General features: G+C 48.9%; 1 pseudogene; it reads left to right on the top strand.

The window, feature by feature from the left end:
* The first annotated feature begins 256 nt into the window (after window positions 1-256).
* Window positions 257-2136, top strand: LOC102247058 (annotated as a pseudogene).
* Window positions 2137-5107: the final 2971 nt, after the last annotated feature.

The raw sequence follows: 5107 nt of genomic DNA, 5'->3' as shown, positions 1-5107 counted from the left end.
TGTTGATTCGGTCCCGAGGGAGCTCTGTGATTCTAGAAGCCAGTCCAGAGAATATCGGATTAAGTACGGTGGGATCAGTTTGTGCATCTGACTCCAGGTGCCCTGGGTTCTGAAAAACAATCTAGAGAAGATGAGATCAAGTAGGATTCATTGGCTGAGCGAGTTAATCTGCTTGGAGACAGGCTTTCTGCTTATATAAGGGCTGAGGGCACCCAGCCTAGGCCATTAGACACCAGAGCCCAGGAGTGCAAGGACCATGTCGCCACCCAGGATAAGTGAAGCAGCGCGAGCTCCAACCCTCCTGAGGGCCACAGCACCGAACTGGTTTCCTTCCGGCCATCTGCAAGCTCAGGAGGCCAAGCTGGGTGCCTCCTGCCCTGCCTCAACCCTGGTGCACCGGCCTTCCTGCCAGTGGCTCTGCCATCAACCTATTGGCCCTGGCGGCCTGCTCCCGGTGCCCCCCATATACAGCTGGGCCTCCATATATCCCATCATCCAGCCAGAGTCCGTGAGGAGAGGCCTGGCCCCCCGCACCCGGCTACCCCCCGCTCAGGAGCTGTGTGACCTGCTGCAGGGAGCAGATAAGCCTCCCATGGAGTCAGCCAGCCTGTCCCAGGCTGCCCAGGATCCGGCCCCGAAGTCCCCTTCCATCCACCTCTCAGCTGCCAGAGACAAGAGGAGGACTGCCCTCGACACCATGCCCTGCCTGGCTGCAGGTGCCAAGAGGCGCTTCCTGGCCAGCAGCAGCAGCAGCCCTCCTCCCAAGGCCCAGGGGTTGGGCAGCCAGCTCCCAGAGGCCCGCGCCCCATCAGGACAGGCGTCCATGGCCACCAGCACTGTGCCTCCCAAACTTGTAACCTGCGGCCCACCTGAGCAGAGTTCTCAGAAGCCCATTCCTCCAAAAGAGTGTGGGGGCAAAGTGCCCGCCATCACCCGTCAACGCCATCTCAGCTTCTTTATGGACGAGGGTCTCAAGTTCTGCTCCTCCACCCAGGAAGCCACAGAGGAGCTGAAGGAGGAGAAGGCGGCCGACCACCAGAGCCCCAGCAAGAGGATGGACTGGGACGTGGCCGTAAACACCTTCCACAAGATGCAGGGCTTGGAGCCGGTCTCCACAAGACCCGGGACAGGGGGGCTGTGTCCCAGAAGGTGGTGCTGGGGGGCAAGTTGGCCACCCAGACCAGCTTCTCACTCCAGTGCCCGAACAGCCCCCCTGAAGAGGATCCTTTGCAAGGGGCCGGCCTGTACCAGCGCCTCAAGGAGCACCTGCTAACCCAGGCCCAGCTCAAGGAGAATGGCTACCCCTTTGCGCACCCCAAGCGGCCCGGGGGCGCTGTCCTCTTCACCACCCAAGAGAAGCCGCCCCAAGATGCCTCCTGCAGGCTGTGCTGCCGCTGTGGCACCCAGTACCTCGTGGCCCCCTCGGGCCGCTGTGTGCACCAGGAAGAATGTCACTACCACTGGGGGCGGCTGCGCCCCACTCCAGCGGCTGGGGGCTGGGAGATTCAGTACACGTGCTGCTCGGCCCCCATCGGCTCCCCTGGCTGCCAGGTGGCCCAGCAGCACGTGCAGGACGGCCGCCAGCAGGACCTGCAGGGCTTCGTGCAGACCTTGGACAAAGAGCTGCCCCCAGGGGCTCACCCCGGCATCTACGCCCTGGACTGTGAGATGTGCTACACCACCTCTGGCCTGGAGCTGACCCGCGTCAGCGTGGTGGACAGCGCCCTGCGGCTGGTGTACGACACCTTCGTCAGGCCGGACCGCGACATCGTCGACTACAACACCAGGTTTTCCGGAGTCACCGCGGCTGACCTGGCCCACACCAGCTCCTCGATCCGGGACGTTCAGGCCGCCTTGCTGACGCTCTTCAATGCCCACACCATCCTCATCGGACACAGCCTGCAGAGCGACCTGCTGGCCTTGAAGCTCATCCACGGCACCGTGCTGGACACATCTGTGCTCTTCCCGCACCGCCGCGGCCTCCCCTACAAGCGCTCCCTTCGCAACCTCACGGCTCACTACCTCAGACACGTCATCCAGAACCGGATGGATGGCCACAACTCCAGCGAGGACGCCAGCGCCTGCATGCACCTGGTCATCTGGAAGATGGGACAAGACGCCAAGACTGAGCGCTGACCGCAGCCCAGCATTTTGTGGACAGGACTATGACTTTGGAAAGAGCTTTGTGATCACATATTTCTCTTACCCCACATGTCTAACAATAAAGGAATGGTTCAGTAAACTATAAAAAAAATACTCTACTTCTGGATTCTAGGCATTGTGTAGAAACTGCTCAATTTGTTGATAGATAATTCTTTAAGTTGAGCTGAAAATGTGAAATGACAGACTTGTGACTCAGCTTGACGTGATGGGGAGTAACAAAGTGCTATCTTTTTCTACCATCAATTACCATGAAGCAAATGAACAGTGTCAGGAGGAAACAAGTGAAATATTCTTGATTATTTTTAAAATTAATTTTCAATGTTTTCTTCACCTGGAAAGGGCAAGAAGAGGATGAGTAAGAATTTCCTCTATTCTAATTTAAGGAACACTTCCAATGCCTTTATTTCAGCATAAGTATAAACATTAATTGCAAGACACAATACGCTAGATTGTGCTATTTCAACTTGGGTTATACTGATAACTACATGGTTCAGAGCTAGAGTTGGTCAAAGGAGAAACGTGTGTGAGGTTTGGAAGATGGAAGCAAAGCAAACCATGAAGGTTTTGTGGTCATATATGGTGATGGGCAGTAGTACAAGTGTCTGGTGGGCTCCTGCTAGCCCTCACTCTCCTCTGCTCTGCTTCTGGACCCACAGTGGCACCAAACGCTCCACAGTACTTGGCCATAGCCCCACAGAGCTGCACAGAGGCACAGCCCTTTTAGATCTTTCCATGTGCTTCTCCTTAAGGCCCTCATCTGCCAGCTAGACATGCTTGGCTTCTCAGATTTCCCTGAAAGGTCTGGCATGTCATGTATGTCAGTGCTTAAGTTTGATTGGTTGGTGATGCTTTCTTTGATCCTTTGACTCTTTTTTTCTAGGGCTTTCTCAGCTTCTCCCATACTAGTGTATGGTCTCATCCTACAATAAACCCCTTTTTCTTGTCATAATCGTCCTAGCTCTGCTTTCTTACCTGAACCCTGACTGCTACATACAGGAAATGAATCATTAGTTATATCCTTCCTGAAATACCTTACCATTTCTAGGCTCTGTGTTGTGAGAGACAGATGAGAAACTTGAGGGTAACAACAAGATGACGAGGCTTCCTATGGGCTTCAGCGGAGGCAGGGAAGAGTGAGTGGCTGAGCTCTCATTAGAGATGTCCGTTAGACTTCCAAAGGATCACTCTGCGGGTGTTCAGAAAGTGTTGTTCTCAGCTTGAGACCCTGCTTCACGCCAAAAGGAGGAAAAAATTGCCCTGAGATTCCTTTCTTGTACTGATGTCATACCACAGGCACATAAAACTCAAGAAATGCCACACTCAGTCCGTCAGTGACTCCAGCCCATCGTCTTCTCCTCCCCGGGGCCCCAGGAGATGTTTGTGGGAGGGCACAGCTGCACTCCAGTATATCACCTTCAGGTGAGTGGTGCCCTCCAGCAGCCTTTCCAGCCCATTAACCTCCTATTTAAGTCCATTCCGTGTTATTTCACTGCAGTTTGTTTGGAGGGCAACCTTCTTTCCCTATAGAATGCTACCTGTCAAAATCAAAGTTTGAAATTAGATGTTTTTTTATATGACTTTGCTGGGCTAACTACCTGGGTTAAACTTGGCTGTTGATCTCTCCCAAACAATGTTATTTTTCTTTTATGTGAGACCTACTGATTTACCCAATTCTATTTTTTCTTATTTCAACAAATTTTAAGTGTATGATTTTGTGGCATTGATTACATTCACAATGTTGTGCAACCAACACCACTATCTATTTCCAAAACTTTTTCATCACCCAAACAAAAACTCTGTAACCATTAAGCAATATTTCCCATTCCTCCCTCTCCCCAGTCTCTGGGTAACCTCAAATTTACTTTCTATCCCTATAAATTTGCTTATTCTATGTATTTTATAAAGTGGAATAATGCAATATTTGTCCTTTTGTGTTTGGCTTATTTTGCTTATCATGATTTTTTGGTTTACTTAATTCTCACTATCCAGACTCTGCCTGTTCAATTGAATACAAGATTCCCCTTTTGCCCTGTTTTGGGAATCTCCTTATGACTTCATTGTACCTTGGTTTCTTAACTGTCATACTAGAAAGAGGAAACAGACCCAAATATTCAAATTTGATGTTTAAAAAACATAAAAATATTAAGAAATAAATTCAAAACAACATGAAGACATTCTTTTGCAAGTTTCAGTAACCTTAAAAACAACTATCACTCAGGTGAAATATCAATGAAATATTTCTTTCTATCTCTGTGTGAGACCGTTGAGGTCATAAAGCTACTGAGGAAAATGCTATTTCAAGCTGCCAAGTCCCTACTGTCTCATAATGGTCTACAAGTATTTAAACACAATCCAGTCCTTCAATATAGGAGAGGGATAACATGTCCATGAATCTTTAATGCATGAATAATCCTTTTTGACATTTCCCTTCAGTGCCGAGGAAGATGGCTGGATTTGCTTGTGGCTGCATTGATAATAACTTATCTCTTCCTTTTTCATTCCTAAAGGGAAATGTCATAACGAGAACCCACTACTAAATAAAACATGTACATCACAGTTTTTTTTTATTTCTGAAAAACAAAAGAGGCTGACCTCCAAGTCAGATTGAATTTATACTGAACTCAGAGAAAGTGAGGCTTAAATATAGAATCTTGTTTATGTGTTTTAGCATTTGTTATTTTTCCAGTGGCAAAAAAAAAAAGCTATTCAGAGTATAAAGCAACAGGAAAGTAGCTACTGCCCACCTATGTTAAGTAAATTGTAAAATTATCTAATTGTAGCGATACAAACACTGTCACATGTATAGGCTATAATTAAGTTCATTTAATCACTTATTCATCCATCCATTTAATAAATGTTATTGAGCGTCTATTGTCTATTTTGTGCATGTGCTGTGATAGGCATTGTCTGCCCTGTCCAATATGGTAGCCACTAGTCACATTGA

The sequence above is a fragment of the Myotis brandtii genome, unplaced genomic scaffold (genome assembly GCF_000412655.1).
Source record: "Myotis brandtii unplaced genomic scaffold, ASM41265v1 scaffold927, whole genome shotgun sequence".
NCBI classification, from domain to species: domain Eukaryota; kingdom Metazoa; phylum Chordata; class Mammalia; order Chiroptera; family Vespertilionidae; genus Myotis; species Myotis brandtii.
Note: the sequence above shows the minus strand (reverse complement) of the source record. Positions and strands in the feature narration are given on the sequence as shown.